General features: G+C 44.6%; 1 long non-coding RNA gene across 1 annotated transcript; it reads right to left on the reverse strand.

The window, feature by feature from the left end:
* Positions 1–12,394: 12,394 nt before the first annotated feature.
* LOC125544743 (uncharacterized) lies at positions 12,395–18,119 on the reverse strand. Its single transcript, XR_007299648.2, has 3 exons — positions 16,315–18,119; positions 13,856–14,023; positions 12,395–13,466 (listed from the first exon to the last, which is right to left on the reverse strand). It is a non-coding gene; the product is annotated as an uncharacterized LOC125544743 (long non-coding RNA).
* Positions 18,120–18,758: the final 639 nt, after the last annotated feature.

The raw sequence follows: 18,758 nt of genomic DNA on the forward strand, positions 1-18,758 counted from the left end.
GGATGTGATCACAGACATGACGAGGAGTCTCGAAATGGTCGAGAGATAAAGATTGAAATATTGGACGGCTATATTCGGACACCAGAAGTGTTCCGGGTGGTTTCGGAGAAAACCGGAGTACCGGAGGGTTACCGGAACCCCCCGAGAGAAATAATGGGCCTTATGGGCCTTAGTGGAGAGAGATAGGGCTGGCCTAGGGCCGGCCGTGTGCCCCTCCCCCTCTGGTCCGAATTGGACAAGGAGAGGGGGGCGGCGCCCCCCTTTCTTTGCCCCTCCTAGTAGGAGTATGAAAGAGGGGAGTCCTACTCCTACTAGGAGCAGGACTCCTCCTGGCGCGCCATAGAGGGTCGGCCGGCCTCCCCCTTGCTTCTTTATATACGGGGGCAGGGGGCACCTCTAGACACACAAGTTGATCTATTGATCTCTCCCAGCCGTGTGCGGTGCCCCCTCCACCATATTCCACCTCGATCATATCGTAGCGGTGCTTAGGCGAAGCCCTGCGTCGGTAGCATCATCATCACCGTCACCATGCCGTAGTGCTGACGAAACTCTCCGGCGAAGCTCTGCTGGATCAGAGGTCGCGGGACGTCATCGAGTTGAACGTGTGCTAAACTCGGAGGTGCCGTGCATTCGGTACTTAGATCGGTCGGATCGTGAAGACGTACGACTACATCAACAGCGTTGTGCTAATGCTTCTGCATTCAGTCTACGAGGGTACGTGGACACACTCTCCCCTCTCGTTGCTATGCATCACCATGATCCTGTGTGTGCGTAGGAAAATTTTGAAATTACTACGTTCCCCAACAGTGATATCAGAGCCAGGTTTATGCGTAGATGTTATATGCACGGGTAGAACACAAGTGAGTTGTGGTTGATACAAGTCATACTGCTTACTAGCATGTCACACTTTGGTTTGGCGGTATTGTTGGATGAAGCGGCCCGGACCGACTTTACGCGTACGCTTACGCGAGACTGGTTCTATCGACGTGCTTTGCAAACAGGTGGCTGGCGGGTGTCAGTTTCTCCAACTTTAGTTGAATCGAGTGTGGCTACACCCGGTCCTTGAGAAGGTTAAAACAACACTAACTTGACAAACTATCATTGTGGTTTTGATGAGTAGGTAAGAACGATTCTTGCTCAGCCCGTAGCAGCTAAGTAACTTGTTTTTGCAGGGCATGTTGTGATGTGATATGGTCAAGACATGATGCTATATTTATTGTATGAGATGATCATGTTTTGTAACCGAGTTATCGACAACTGGCAGGAGCCATATGGTTGTCGCTTTATTGTATGCAATGCAATCGCCCTGTAATTGCTTTACTTTATCACTAAGCGGTAGCGATAGTCATAGAAGCAATAGTTGGTGAGACGACAACGATGCTACAATGGAGATCAAGGTGTCGCGTCGGTGACGATGATGATCATGACAGTGCTTCGGAGATGGAGATCACAAGCACAAGATGATGATGGCCATATCATATCACTTATATTGATTGCATGTGATGTTTATCTTTTATGCATCTTATCTTGCTTTGATTAGCATTGTAAGATGATCTCTCACTAAATTTCAAGGTAAAAGTGTTCTCCCTGAGTATGCACAGTTGCCAAAGTTCAGCGTGCCGAGACACCACGTGATGATCGGGTGTGATAAGCTCAACGTTCATCTACAACGGGTGCAAGCCAGTTTTTGCACACGCAGAATACTCGGGTTAAACTTGACGAGCCTAGCATATGCAGATAAGGCCTCGGAACACTGAGACCAAAAGGTCGAGCGTGAATCATATAGTAGATGTGATCAACATAGTGATGTTCACCATTGAAAACTACTCCATTTCACGTGATGATCGGTTATGGTTTAGTTAATTTGGATCACGTGATCACTTAGATGATTAGAGGGATATCTATCTAAGTGGGAGTTCTTAAGTAATATGATTAATTGAACTTAAATTTATCATGAACTTAGTACCTGATAGTATTTTGCTTGTCTATGTTGTCGAGGATAGATGGCCCGTGTTGTTGTTCCGTTGAATTTTAATGCGTTCCTTGAGAAAGCAAAGTTGAAAGATGATGGTAGCAATTACACGAACTGGGTCTGTAACTTGAGGATTATCCTCATTGCTGCACAGAAGAATTACGTCCTCGAAGCACTGCTAGGTGCCAAACCTGCTGCAGGAGCAACACCAGATGTTATGAACGTCTGGCAGAGCAAAGCTGATGACTACTTGATAGTTCAGTGTGCCATGCTTTACGGCTTAGAACCGGGACTTCAATGACTTTTTGAAACTTCATGGAGCATATGAGATGTTTCGGGATTTGAAGTTAATATTTCAAGCAAATGCCCGGATTGAGAGATATGAAGTCTCAAATAAGTTCTACAGCTGCAAGATGGAGGAGAATAGTTCTGTCAGTGAGCATATACTCAGAATGTCTGGGTATAACAATCACTTGATTCAATTGGGAGTTAATCTTCCGGATGATAGTGTTATTGACAGAATTCTTCAATCACTGCCACCAAGCTACAAGAGCTCGTGATGAACTATAACATGCAAGGGATGGATAAGACGATTCCCGAGCTCTTCGCAATGCTAAAAGCTGCGGAGGTAGAAATCAAGAAGGAGCATCAAGTGTTGATGGTCAACAAGACCACCAGTTTCAAGAAAAAGGGCAAAGGGAAGAAGAAGGGGAACTTCAAGAAGAACGGCAAACAAGTTGATGTTTAGGAGAAGAAACCCAAGTCTGGTCCTAAGCTTGAGACTAAGTGCTTCTACTGCAAGCAAACTGGTCACTGGAAGCGGAACTGCCCCAAGTATTTGGTAGATAAGAAGGATGGCAAGGTGTACAAAGGTATATGTGATATACATGTTATTAATGTGTACCTTACTAATGCTCGTAGTAGCACTTGGGTATTTGATACTGGTTCTGTTGCTAATATTTGCAACTCGAAACAGGGGCTACAGATTAAGCGAAGATTGGCTAAGGACGAGGTGACGATGCGCGTGGGAAATGGTTCCAAAGTCGATGTGATCGCGGTCGGCACGCTACCTCTACATCTACCTTCGGGATTAGTTTTAGACCTAAATAATTGTTATTTGGTGCCAGCGTTGAGCATGAACATTGTATCTGGATCTTGTTTGATGCGAGACGGTTATTCATTTAAATCAGAGAATAATGGTTGTTCTATTTATATGAGTAACATCTTTTTTGGTCATGCACCCTTGAGGAGTGGTCTATTTAAATTAAATCTCGATAGTAGTGATACACATATTCGTAATATTGAAGACAAAAGATGCAGAGTTGATAATGATAGTGCAACTTATTTGTGGCACTGCCGTTTAGGTCATATTGGTGTAAAGCGCATGAAGAAACTCCATTCCGATGGACTTTTGGAATCACTTGATTATGAATCACTTGTTACTTGCGAACCATGCCTCATGGGCAAGATGACTAAAACGCCGTTCTACGGAACTATGGAGCGAGCAACAGATTTGTTGGAAATCATACATACTGATGTATGTGGTCCAATGAATGTTGAGGCTCATGACATGTATCGTTATTTTCTCACCTTCACAGATAATTTGAGTAGATATGGGTATATCTAATTAATGAAACATAAGTCTGAAACATTTGAAAAGTTTAAAGAATTTCAGAGTGAAGTAGAAAATCATCGTAACAAGAAAATAGAGTTTCTACGATCTGATCGTTGAGGACAATATTTGAGTTACGAGTTTGGTCTTCATTTGAAACAATGCGGAATAGTTTCTCAACTCACACCACCCGGAACACCACAGCGTAATGGTGTGTCCAAACGAAGTAATCGTACTTTACTAGATATGGTGCGATCTATGATGTCTCTTACTGATTTACCGCTATCATTTTGGGGTTATGCTTTAGAGACGGCTGCATTCACGTTAAATAGGGCACCATCTAAATCCGTTGAGACGACGCCTTATGAACTATGGTTTGGCAAGAAACCAAAGTTATCGTTTCTTAAAGTTTGGGGCTGCGATGCTTATGTGAAAAAGCTTCAACCTGATAAGCTCGAACCCAAATCGGAGAAATGTGTCTTCATAGGATACCCAAAGGAGATTGTTGGGTACACCTTCTATCACAGATCTGAAGGCAAGACTTTTGTTGCTAAATTTGGATCCTTTCTAGAGAAGGAGTTTCTCTCGAAAGAAGTGAGTGGGAGGAAAGTAGAACTTGATGAGGTAACTGTACCTGCTCCCTTATTGGAAAGTAGTTCATCACAGAAACCGGTTCCTGTGACACCTACACGAATTAGTGAGGAAGTTAATGATGATGATCATAAAACTTCAGATCAAGTTACTACCGAACCTCGTAGGTACGGTAATCCTGTTCTGGAGGTCATGTTACTAGACCATGAAGAACCTACGAACTATGAGGAAGCGATGATGAGCCCAGATTCTGCAAAATGGCTTGAGGCCATGAAATGTGAGATGGGATCCATGTATGAGAACAAAGTATGGACTTTGGTTGACTTGCCGGATGATCGGCAAGCCATCGAAAATAAATGGATCTTCAAGAAGAAGACAGACGCTGATGGTAATGTTACTGTCTACAAAGCTCGACTTGTAGCGAAAGGTTTTTGACAAGTTCAAGGAGTTGACTACGATGAGACCTTCTCACCCTTAGCGATGCTTAAGTCCGTCCGAATCATGTTAGCAATTGCCGCATTTTATGATTATGAAATTTGGCAAATGGATGTAAAGACTGCATTCCTGAATGGATTTCTGGAAGAAGAGTTGTATATGATGCAACCTGAAGGTTTTATCGATCCAAAGGGTGCTAACAAAGTGTGCAAGCTCCAGCGATCCATTTATGGACTGGTGCAAGCCTCTCGGAGTTGGAATAAACGTTTTGATAGTGTGATCAAAGCATTTGGTTTTATATAGACTTTTGGAGAAGCCTGTATTTACATAAAAGTGAGTGGGAGCTCTATAGGATTTCTAATATTATATGTGGATGACATATTGTTGATTGGAAATGATGTAGAATTTCTGGATAGCATAAAAGGATACTTGAATAAGAGTTTTTCAATGAAAGACCTCGGTGAAGCTGCTTACATATTGGGCATCAAGATCTATAGAGATAGATCGAGACGCTTAATTGGACTTTCACAAAGCACATACCTTGACAAAGTTTTGAAGAAGTTCAAAATGGATCAGGCAAAGAAAGGGTTCTTGCCTGTGTTACAAGGTGTGAAGTTGAGTAAGACTCAATGCCCGACCACTGCAGAAGATAGAGAGAAAATGAAAGATGTTCCGCCATAGGCTCTATCATGTATGCAATGTTGTGTACCAGACCTGATGTGTTCCTTGCTATTAGTTTAGCAGGGAGGTACCAAAGTAATCCAGGAGTGGGTCACTGGACAGCGGTCAAGAACATCCTGAAATACCTGAAAAGGACTTAGGATATGTTTCTCGTTTATGGAGGTGACAAAGAGCTCATCGTAAATGGTTACGTTGATGCAAGCTTTGACACAAATCCGGATGATTCTAAATCGCAAACCGGATACATGTTTATATTGAACGGTGGAGCTGTCAGTTGGAGCAGTTCTAAACAAAGCATCATTGTCAGTGTCAAAACCGGCGGATCTCGGGTAGGGGGTCCCGAACAGTGCATCTAAGGCGGATGGTAATAGGAGGCGGGGGACACAATGTTTAACCAGGTTCGGGCCCTCTCGATGGAGGTAATACCCTACTTCCTGCTTGATTGATCTTGATGATATGAGTATTATAAGAGTTGATCTACCACGAGATCGTAGAGGCTAAACCCTAGAAGCTAGCCTATGATTATGATTGTTGTTGTCCTACAGACTAAACCCTCCGGTTTATATAGACACTGGAGGGGCTAGGGTTACACAGAGTCGGTTACAAGGGAGGAGATCTACATATCCGAATTGCCAAGCTTGCCTTCCACGCAAAGGAGAGTCCCACCCGGACACGGGACGAAGTCTTCAATCTTGTATCTTCATAGTCCAACAGTCCGGCCAAAGTATATAGTCCGGCTGTCCGAGGAGCCCCCTAATCCAGGACTCCCTCAGTAGCCCCTGAACCAGGCTTCAATGACGATGAGTTCGGCCGCAGATTGTCTTCGACATTGCAAGGCGGGTTCTTCCTCCGAATACTCCATAGAAGATTTCAAACATAAGGATGGTGTCCGGCTTTGTAAAACAAATTCCACATACCACCGTAGAGAGTATAATATTTCCACCAATCTAATCTGCTGACAACTTTTCATAACTTGAGATCACGCCATGGCCCGGTCATTATTCGAACCATTTTTCTAAACCAGCTACTGCACATACTGCGAGGTGGTTTTCTTGGCACGTCTTGTCGAAGTAGAGATCGTGTCCCCTTATCACGGGATTCTCATCAATACGGGTGTGGGTAACCCAATCGTGCCCGCTGGTATGTCTCCTCGATTTTAGGCAAGTTCCAAACAGCCACGCGAAGGACGCTTGATATCCACCCTCTTTATAAAGGGGCCAAGGCATGTCCTTTTCTTCTCGCGCTCGATCCTTCCCTTCCCCCACCTCGAATTCCAACACCCAGGGCTCAGGCTAAGCACTTCGGACCTTCAATCATGTACGGATCCAACCTTCAAGGCCGGTGGATGGCCTCCTCTGTTACAGAGGAGGACATTAAGCAGCTGAGAGAAGCCATGTATCTGACCGCCAAAATCTCGCACAGGCTGCCTGCTCAAGGGAGGGTCGTCCCCACTCCCGAACCCAACGAGAGTGTCATATTTGTTTCCCACTTCCTCTGAGGGCTAGGCTTTTGTCTCGATCCCTTTTTTAGAGGGCTTATGTTCTATTATGGGCTCGATTTCCATGATCTGGCACCGGATTCCATCCTTCACATCTCGTCGTTCATCGTCGTGTGTGAGGCCTTCCTCCGCATCACCCCACACTTCGGCTTATGGCTCAAGACTTTCAATGTGAAGCCGAAGATGATCGATGGGCGACACGCATAATGCAGAGGTGCTGTAATAAGCAAAGGCGCCGATGCTCCATGGCCAAAGGGTTCCTTCCCGGAGATGTCCAACCTATGGCAGCGGGAGTGGTTTTACATCACAGCTCCCTGAAGTACCAAGTGGGTAGCTGCCCCCGCCTTCCGTTCGGGCCCCCCGCCACAACTGGCGTCATGGGTCAACAAAGGGCTAGACCGGGGGCCAGTTAATGACGTGCTGACATTGCAAAGTCGCATCCGAGATCTCCTCAAGAGAGATGTCAGTCTTGTCAAGGTAATGCAAGTTATGCTAGTTCGTCGGGTCCTGCCATGCCAACGTCGATCTCTCCGTATGTGGGAGTTCAACCTGGAAGGACCGCGAATTATTCAGCAATTCTTCAGCGTGACGCTCGAAGAGATGTATGGATTGTTCTTCGAATCACGAATAAAGTGTTCGGACACCACCGAGGATGCGGGTCTCAATTGCAATCATCCAGATACCCACGTAAGTAATTCTGCGGCCGAACATGCTGTCATTTTATTCATCACAACATCATTCTGAAAAATCGCTCTTGGCCAGGACTGGATAAGAAAGGAGAAGATGATCAGGTGTTCGGCCCCCCTTCCCTAAGGCTCACCGGATCCTGTACTAGCCAGGATGCTTGAGCACGCACCTTATCAAGTGCCATCAGGGGAAGATAAAGGGAGGAATAAAGAAGCTGAAAGCGGGCCTCATGCATTACTCATCCAAACCGGGGGAATTAGTGTCTCCGTGAAGGAGGATAACCGGGGAGAAGAATCTAAAATTCCCTCTCCCCAAGGAAGGAAAAGGACCGCCTCTGAAGACTTGGAAATGAGGGTTTCCAAATGAGGGCAGAAACCTTCGCCAGGGGGCCCTGGCCCGGAGGGCATCCTTACCGCACAATGCCCGCAAGGGGATCATCCCTCCACCGAGCTGTAAGTGAACAAGAGTACTTTTGGTAAATATATCATGCTTCATCTCCGAGGACAATAACTGAGACGTGTGTCTTGCAGTTCAGGTCGTAGCCCTTCTCGGCAGAGTTCGTCTTCGGGGGATCTTCTTCCGGAGATGATGGAGAGCGAAATGCCTCCCCCTGTCTCCCCGCCTCATGAGTGGACGACCCTGAGGTGTCGTCACGGAGGATTTCTCCTGACCCGCCAAGGCCGGAAGGTAACCCTTCGGCCACCCGAAGTTCAGAGTATTCGGCTCCTAAGGAGAGCAAAAGAAAGAGTCCGGGACTATCCGATGCACGACCGGACGAACTGATGGGTCTTCTGGAGCAAGCGGCTATCTCAGAGACGCATCATACTTTAATGGGTACGGTGGTTGAAAGGATTTCATCCACCAAAAGTGGGTTGTATGAAGCTTTTATGAGTCTGCTAAAAGGCTTTGAGGTACGCAAAGTAATATATATATATATATATATATATATATATATATATACTAGTACAAATGCCCATGCGTTGCACCGGGCGAAGAAAGAGACACAATTTGCTTCGTGTGCCATTGTGCACCATTTTTTATATTCAATTTAAATAAACATCGATAATTAGGTTAATTTTGGTAATTTTCTTATTTACAAAACATTGAAATACTATTTGGGATTGTCCCAAACAAACACTTGACATAGATAGTAGGACGCAGTCTTTCCCCTTAGTTACAGATTTTTGTTGCATTGGAGAGGAACCCAACGCTTGTTGAATTGGTGGACACAAAGTGGAAAGAAGCGGCAGGAGAATCAGTGGAATCAGTGCATGCAAAGTTAAACCAACTGGGTCCGGATTTGTCAGCGTGGGATAGAGAGCACTTTGGAAATGTTTCAACGTGAAATAAGCCAATTAAAAAAGCATCTACAGGAATGGCGGGCGATCCCAGGCCGCACGGGACCGTCACATGCTGAATTAAGGTTTCTGATCGTCTGATTGAGCTCTATTACCATGAAGAGATGTTGTGGCGACAATGTGCACGCATTGACTGGCTCCGCGACAAAAACACGTACTTCTTTCACTTGCGTGTAAGTAGGAGACGGAGGAAAAATTAGATTAAGTCTTTGCAGAAAGATAATGGTCAAATGACGGATCACATGATAGAGATGGAGTCGATGGCCACAACTTTTTATAAAAATATTTATACTTCCGAAGGCGTGCATGATATGAACGAGGTTCTAGATACTGTCCCATGTAAGGTAACGGCGGCAATGAATGAAACACTTAACGCCCCCTACACCCAAGTTGAAGTCAAGAAAGCTTTGTTTCAGATGTTCCCCATCAAGGCCCCGGGCCCAGACGGCTTTCCAGCATACTTTTTTCAGCGCCATTGGGACATATGTGGAGATGATGTTACTAAGGTGGTCCTGAGAATTGTGGATGGGACAGAGTCAGCCAACTGGATTAATGAAACTATCTTGGTTTTAATCCCAAAGGTAAAAAACCCGACTCTCCTATCACAGTTTCAACCCATTAGTCTATGTAATGTGTTGTACAAGATTGCATCGAAGGTTATATCCAACCGCCTGAAGGAGATTCCACCAGAGATAATATCTGAGGAGCAATCAGCCTTTGTCCCAGGAAGGCTAATCACTGACTATATCATAACTGCTTATGAGTGTCTGCATTTCATGAAGCGAAACAGGGCAAAGAAAAATCAATCTTGTGCTTTGAAACTTGACATAATGAAAGCATACGATAGGGTGGAATGGGAATACCTCCAAGCTATTATGCTAAAGTTGGGATTCACAGAGAGATGGGTTAACATTGTGATGGGCCTGGTTAGCTCTGTCAAATTTTCAGTATTGTTCAATGGACGAAAGTTGGAAGAATTTACACCATCAAGAGGGATCCGTCAGGGGGACCCGATATCTCCATACTTGTTCTTGTTGGCAGCAGAGGGCCTTTCGTGCCTCTTAAAATCAAAAAGTGAGTCATCAAACTTGGGTGGTCTACAGGTGGCACCTTCCGCGCCGTAGGTAAACCATCTTTTATTTGCAGATGACAGCCTGCTGTTCTTCAAGGCGAATAGTGTTGGTGCTACCGAGGTGCTCCAAGTCTTGGACATATATTGTCAAGCTACTGGTCAGCGAATCAACTACAACAAATCATCTATCTTTTTCAGCAAGGGTGTTCCAGATAATGTTCGCAATGATATCAAAGGTATTCTTAATGTGCCAATTGAAACTTTCAATGAGAAGAACCTAGGTATGCCTTCCGACATAGGGAGTTCGAAGAATGGGGCTTTCAAATACCTCAAAGATCGACTGTGGAGCAAGATACAAGGCTGGATTGAAAGCACCATGTCGAGAGCGGGGAAAGAAGTCCTTGTCAAATCAGTAGCTCAAGAAGTTCCAGTTTATTCCATGTCATGCTTCAGACTTCCTCGAGGACTCTGTGAGCACCTAAACAAGCTTATCAGGAAGTTTTGGTGGGGTAGCAAAGAAGGGCAGCGGAAACCACACTCGGTGTCCTGGAGAGACATGACACAACCAAAGTACATGGGGGGCTTGCGCTTCAAGGACTTTGAGTTGTTCAATCTAGCCATGCTAGCGAGGCAAGCTTGGCGTCTGTTGCGGAACCCTGATTCTTTGAGTGCGAGGATATTGAAGAGCATCTACTACCCAAGCACCTCCATTTTAGATGCAAGCCTCGGCAGCCACCCAAGCCAGATATGGCGAGCAGTAATTGAAGTACGGGACACCCTCAAACAAGGTTTAATTAAGAGGATTGGGAATGGTCTCACCACCAATATATGGACAGAGAATTGGCTCCCAAGAACAGAGATGCCACGCCCATATGGTTGTTTGCTACAGGACCGACCAACTTTAGTGTCCGAACTTATTGATCCAACGACTGCCACCTGGAATGTTCAGTGCGTTCGTGAGGTTTTCCTGGATATAGATGTTCCAGCCATTCTCGGGATCCCTTTATGCACTCAGAACGTGGCAGATTTTTGGTGCTAGAACCATGAGAAGAATGGGTCTTTTTCAGTAAAATCGGCATGTAACATGTTGGTTGCAACTCGACAGAGAAGGGAAGCTTGGCTGTATGGCACAGCGGGATCTTCTGCTGAAAGCAGAGACGAGAGGGCATGGAAAGGATTGTGGAAGACAGAGGTGCCGGGCAAAATTCGAATGTTCCTATGGAGACTTGCGAAGCAGTCGCTGCCGATGGAGGATGTAAGGGCACATCGCCACATGTCTAATTCTAACTCGTGCGGTCTCTGTGGAGCTCTAGATTCTTGGCGCCACTCTTTACTCGAGTGTACGACCTCCAGATGCATTTGGGCCCTTGTAGATGAGGAGCTAGCACAAAGCCTAGTGGCGACATCTGAGCCGAGTGCCAAGCATTGGCTTTTTACTCAGTTGGAGGTATTATCTCATGCATTGTTTGTCAAACTTGGTGTTCCTTTGTGGGCTATTTGGTCGTCACGAAGGAAAGCTATCCATGAGGGAATTTTCCAAATTCCACATTCTACACATGCCTTCATTCAAAGGTTCATTGAGGAGCTCCAGGTTCTAAATCCCGGTCGGCCAGCTGCTCATGTTTCTGGCTCGACGGGGTCAAACGTTCAGGGAAGGAAGCGACCTAAAGCACCCCCCAGTAGGCGAAAATTAACGTGGATGCAGGAATCAGAGTTGGCCGGAGAGGCTCTGCAGTCGCAGTCTGTCGCGACAGCGTGCAGAGTTTTTGGGCAGTTCAGTGCTGATCATAGCAGGGGTGGATGACCCTGCGACAATGGAAACCATTGCATGTCGAGAAGCTCTATGCCTAGCTGAAGATCTTCATATCAGAACGTTTGTCGTAGCTTCTGATTCCAAAAAAGTGATTCAAGATATCAACAACGGTACTATGGGACGTTATGCAGCAATAGTGAGTGAGATCAAGTCTCGAGCAACCTCCTTTCATTGTAATTTCATACTTGAGGGACGTGCCAATAATTATGAGGCAGATAGTTTAGCTAGATTTTCCTTAAATCTCGTTGTAGGACGTCATGTGTGACTCGGCCAGCCCCATGATGAAACTTGTATCCCACAATTTATGGTCTTTGATGAATAAAATCGGCCTTTCAGCTCAAAAAAATACAGATTTTTGTGATAAATTGCATATGCACATGGAATTATTCGTATAGATTGCACAAACATTATAAAGAAGGACCATCAGACTAATCAAACTTTTAAACAACGATGAATGAGTCATTAGGAACATTATCAATACATAGCACAAGGGCCCGTGCGTTACAACGGTTACACAATAAGTTTGACAGTTTGTGTTGTATTTAAAAATGTAACTGTTGTGGTGCACTACTGATAACTCTTTATTTTGACGGTCCTCAAAATTCTTCATAAAACCACTTCGATCTTGTTTGAACCTTCACATCTAAAAATGGTTTTACCACAAAACCATATATATCATGGCATCAGGTCATGGATAGCACATGTTGCTCAAAGGCTTGTGAAAAATATTTAAGTTTTTACGCTGTGACTTTTCTAATCTGGTCAATATAAACAGACTGACAAGATGCTTGGCACCAGAGGAATTTTCATAGCGCTTCATGTTCCTCTTCAACTGCCTTGGTCCTTCATCAAGCAACATGTTGCTTGACACCACTTCTTGGAAGTTGAACAATATTAATTCTCTAGAAGTTCCTTCGCTTGTTTAGCTGCTTGAACAAATCAATAGAATTGGGGCTACATTTACAACACTTTCAAGCCAAAGAGTTAATTATCACGTAAGTTACTTAATGGCCATCCGAACATATACCAGGTTGTATGGGGGTCACATCACATGACACTTTTCTTCTACACGGTGACATACAAAAACAACGACTGATTGGCTTGTCTGTATAATTAGAAGAATAGAAGCTTTTCAAGAGATCATCTCTTCAGAGTAATTAAGAATAAAGATAAATCATTAAACAGTTCCCTTAACAATCACAATGTGATTCTACCTTTTCAAAATATTTGTATGCAACTTTTTATTTTTAACACTCTTTACTTCTCCTGGTAAGTTGTAATGATGTAAACTGCTTCAGGTGGTAATCCTGCCTAAAATGTTAGATCAAAGTTGCAAAGAGAACCTTGTGGCACACTCACCTATGAGTAATGATTAGATAAAGATCTGCTTCTGCCTTTCGAGTAATGTTTAGATAATGTAAGGTTAGGATCCCATAATTCCCCCAAAAAAGATATCAAAATAATTCAACAATCTACAAATGATTATGATATACTCGTAGAAGAACTTGGAGATGTTCCGGTAAGAAGCAAGATTCCACCTTCTGCCATTGGCTTTTGGATAATATAATGACACGTATATAGAGAGTCTTCACTGCTGGCACGAGCAAGAAGCACGGAGAGTGGGCATGGGCGAGCCGCAAATAGGATGCAGCCTTGCCAGGGGTCGCGTAGGAACACGCTGATAACCACGAATAGAAGTAGCAACAATCAGCTCAATTCACCTCACTTTGTAACAGAAAAATCACACCTACAATGGAAGCAACATAAGTACATCACCATCGGTCCAACACCAAACCAATGAGCCTTTAGATCTGCGGACCTGCTATTTTGATGTGTTCACTGGAAGAATGTACAGTCGGGGTACAAAGTAACGGTTGAAAATAATGCAGAATAATATTCTCTAGCTTAATATACAAAGGAAAATAAAAAGATCATTATGACAGACATGGGAAAGGTTTGAGATAGGTTCTATATTAGTGCTCAAAAAGCCACTGTCTAGCTCAGAAAGTCATTTACTTTTGATAGCATCATCGATTTAATCTTGATTTTCTCAAGTGAATAACAATTCCTTATTGTCACCAACTACAAAAAAGGAAATGTGAATAAAAGGTTGCTATAAGATTTGAGGCAGAATACCTCCAGGGAAGTTGGACCCCTACTCTCAAATGTCTTGTTGTTGTCCTTGTTATTGGCATACTTCACATAATGATCACGCATAAGGTGAAAAACGTCTGCCAGCATGAATTTCAAAACTGCGCTAGTCCTTGTACCATGGAGAATAAGCATCTTCTTGCCATTCTCAAACTGGGAAACAAACATTAGAGCAGGGTAAAACACATAAATACTATTTCTAGTTTCTCAACATGGAAGGTTCGATAGCAACAACTTCTCCAATAGCATCTGGAAAAACGATATATAGATATCCATATGATATATATGTTGGGGATCGTAGCAGAAATTTAAAATTTTCTACGCATCAGCAAGATCAATCTATGGAGTAATCTAGCAATGAGTGGAAGGAGAGTGCATCTACATACCCTTGTAGATCGCTAAGCGGAAGCGTTCAAGTGAACGGGGTTGATGAAGTCGTACTCGTCGTGATCCAAATCACCGATGATCCTAGCGTCGAACGGACGGCACCTCCGTGTTCAACACACGTACGAAACGGAGACGTCTCCCACGCCTTGATCCAGCAAGGAGGAGGGAGAGGTTGAGGAAGAGAGTCCAACAGCAGCACGACGGCGTGGTGGTGATGGAGTGGCAGTTCTCCGGCAGGGCTTCGCCAAGCTCACGCGGAGGAGGAGAGGTATTGGAGGGGAGGGGCTGCGCCAGGTTCCAAGGGTGTGGCCGCCCTCCCACCCCTCCACTATTTATAGGTGGGGAGAGAGGGGGCCGGCCCCCCTAGATCCCATCTAGGGTTGAGGGCGGCGGCCAAGGGGGGAGGAGTGCCTCCCAAGTCAAGTGGAGGCCCTCCCCCTTAGGGTTTCCCCTCTCCCATGCGCATGGGCCTTGGGGGGGCTGGTGCCCTTGGCCCATTAAGGTTAGGGTGCCACCCTACAGCCCATGCTGCTGTATTGGACGTGGTGGAACATTTTCCGGACCTCCGGACCCCTCCAGAATCCTCCGGAACCTTTCGGAAGCTTCCCGATACAATACCGGAAAAAACCGAACTTTTCCCGGAACCCGAACAACAACTTTCCATATATAAATCTTTACCTCCGGACCATTCCGGAACTCCTCGTGACGTCTGGCATCTCATCCGGGACTCCGAACAACATTCGGTAATCACATACAAGTCTTCCTAATAACCCTAGCATCATCGAACCTTAAGTGTGTAGACCCTACGGGTTCGGGAACCATGCAGACATGACCGAGACAACTCTCCGGCCAATAACCAATAGCGGGGTCTGGATACCCATGTTGGCTCCCACATGTTCCACGATGATCTCATCGGATGAACCACGATGTCGAGGATTCAATCAATCCCGTATTCAATTCCCTTTGTCCAGCGGTATTGTACTTGCCCGAGATTCGATCGTCGGTATCCTGATACCTTGTTCAATCTCGTTACCGGCAAGTCTCTTTACTCGTTCCGTAACACATCATCCTGTGATCAACTCCTTGGTCGTATTGTGCACATTATGATGATGTCCTACCGAGTGGGCCCAAAGATACCTCTCCGTTCCACGGAGTGACAAATCCCAGTCTCGATTCGTGCCAACCCAACAGACACTTTCGGAGATACCTGTAGTGAACCTTTATAGCCACCCAGTTACGTTGTGACGTTTGGCACACCCAAAGCACTCCTACGGTATCCGGTAGTTGCACAATCTCATGGTCTAAGGAAATGATACTTGACAATAGAAAAGCTTTAGCATACGAACTACATGATCTTTGTGATAGGCTTAGGATTGGCTTGTCCATCACATCATTCTCCTAATGATGTGATCCCGTTATCAACGACATCCAATGTCCATGGTCAGGAAACTGTAAGCATCTATTGATCAACGAGCTAGTCAACTAGAGGCTTACTAGGGACATGGTGTTGTCTATGTATCCACACATGTATCTGAGTTTCCTATCAATACAATTCTAGCATGGATAATAAACGATTATCATGAACAATGAAATATAATAATAATAAATAATTTATTATTGCCTCTACGGCATATTTCCAACAATATATGGCATGAGAGCTTTTACCATAGCTGATCCAAGTTTTCTACACATGATTTGCAAATAATCTGATTAATCCTAGTCACAACCAGAACTTTTTTAAATCAAGGTATATGATCTTGGGATAAATTTTTGTTCTCATTGTCAAAGTTACCAAATGACCATAACTAAGAACCACATCCTAAAAGCAAGCATTTTTGTGAGAATTAGCAAAAGCGCGGACACACACATACCATAAACGTTTGTTGAACAGCAAATCAAGCTACTGATTTCCATCATATGGCAACTCGAAAAAAATCATATGTGGCTATGTACAACATATATCCTAATCGACGTCCAACCAATGAAGTCCCATCACATTAAACACATAATAATGTTTATCCACTTGGACTAACATATCAAGATCAAAGTCTGCTCACCATAGGTGGCTGGAGTCACGTATCTAAGCAGTGATTGCCAATGTGTGGCCACCGGCCGGCTACCGCTGCAGCTTCCATTCCTTGTCTCCCTGTTCACATGTACCTAGCAGAAGCATACATATCTACATATCATGAATGGATTGTAATCAGCAAGCAGCAGCCTTCTGTATGTAGATGTGTAATAGTAAGCGAGTAGCAGCATGAAATATCTGTAGTAACAAGCTGCTGTTCTCTTCTCCGATCTCTCTATATATGGAATAGTAGTATAGCACAAAAGAGCAGCAAATATAGCAAAACCAAAGCAGCCTCAGCAAGGCAACATACCTCTATAGAGGAAGAATAATGTTTTTTCTTAACTCAGATATAAAACGGCAACGAAGTGTATAACTATCTCTTCTTATGAATACAAATATTGTACACTAAATAGCAGATTAAATTACAGTGATCATTATCTACATTATATTGTAGAGCGAGCATATATTTATATACACAAGAGTCATATATTTGAAGTGTTTCTTGCTGTCAACACCTAGCCAAGATAAAATAAGTAGACCTAAAATGAAATTCGAGATGGGCGTATATCACAACAAAGAAGTACGAAAAGTTTCCATAAGAAAAAGAACTACAAAAAGTTAATTGTGTACAAAAAGTTCATTGTGTACCAGTACTTCTATCAGTGACCCAGAGTAAAGATTAGGCTTCGCCTTGCTATATTAGTGTAGAATATAAATAACTAAGGACAAATAGAAAGACTACCAACAGATGGTATTTATCCTGCTCTTTCTTCGTGTAGAACACAGGTGAATAAATAGGTGTTCAAACTATCTACTTTTTTCTTCTGTTAGCACATAGGAAAATTGAAAAGACATATACGAACAGAAGAACCAAAAAATTCTGTATATGATCACCAAAAATGGTTGTCTACTACCAAGTTGCAGCAAGATGATCTGAAATGTAAATCAAAGGGATCTGAATTCTGAAGTTGCCTGTCGTCTAAAAGTGGAATATGAGTAGCACATTGTAGGCATAACCTTAGTGTAGTAGCCAAAGGGGTCTATCCCCCTCTCTCTCATGTCACCAGCTAATCATATTGGATAATGCAAAGTCAATTAGACAAAGGATCAAACTCTGGTTGAATATCTCCCGTCCACTGCCTCCTTTATCTTGTGACAGCCGTGCAAAGTAAATTCCATCTCTAATCTTGGCACTCTGAGACTATTAGTTCATATCCACGTGAATGGCCTCTTTCTGCTACATTAAAACTATCTACAAAATTGACCTCACGTAAGGGGATTCATGGACTATTCATGTAATAGATTAGACAAGGTAAATTCCACCCATAACCATGGCTGCAGTCTTGGCAACCGAGAACACCTGTATGCCGCCCAACCTTCTCTCCAAATCCTTCTCCTCTGGGTCGCCAGGCGTGTCAGATGATCCACCCCATCGCCCATCATGAGTCTGATGACGGGGAGCGCGAGATGGCGAGCCCATAGGGCACGCTTGACGGCAGGGCTGAGCAGGATGCCAATCGATCGCTCAGCGTAGCACCGTCCATAGGTCAGATCAGCCATCAGGCTGGTGGAGCTTGGAAGGGAGGCTGGGAAGGTGAACAGAAGGGCTTGGACATTGGCGTCTCAGCCTCGTAACCTCTTTATCTTGGGCGGGAGCATCACGAAGACGGAGGCAGCGGCGAGCGAAGGGAGGGGCGCGGCGGCGGCAGCGGATCAGCACCAGCGAGTGGGGTTAGGGCGACGGCATGCTGTAGCGGGGGCGGCGGCGGCGGATCCGGTCGTGAGGAGAGGATAGAGCATAGAGGAGACAACCGTACTTGGGAGATTAGTACCACCTCGGTTATATTATGATTTTGTCCATACAAATTGTAAAAGCATATTATAACATAAGAAGAAAGCGTATTGTGACGGTGAACCCACGGAGTCAATCCGTGCTTTATTATTAGGGAAAAGAAAAGATATATATTTGACGGTACCACACACGCTAGGTATGCCCTATACAGATAGTAGCCCCTAAGACTCTGGTTGTTGTCCAGATGCGGCAAACAGAGGATCATAGTCCCATGTAATGATCATGCTGCTCACTTGTGCAGGCGGATGAGGGTCCGGTGGCTGGCCAAACTGATGAGTTTGCCGAACTAGGGCGGCAGCTTGATGCGGCAGACGACGGCATCGTGCTTGTGAACAAGCGGCTTGACGAGACACAGGGTATGTATTCTCCGGTGGTCAATAGATATTAAGAGGAGCATGATGCTAGTATCTATAACATGTTGTGACTGCAGATGGAGCTGCCGCCACGGAGACCCTTCGGGCGGAGCTTGCCTGAGCCAAGGAACAAGCCAGGAGAAGTGATGTGGCCTCCCTAAAGGCGGCCGAAGAGTTAAGAGCTGAACAGGCTGCTCATCGCTAGAGCGAAGAAAAAATAGCCAA

The sequence above is a fragment of the Triticum urartu genome, chromosome 3A (assembly GCF_056163025.1).
Source record: "Triticum urartu cultivar PI428250 chromosome 3A, HENAU_Tu73, whole genome shotgun sequence".
Classification (NCBI taxonomy): domain Eukaryota; kingdom Viridiplantae; phylum Streptophyta; class Magnoliopsida; order Poales; family Poaceae; genus Triticum; species Triticum urartu.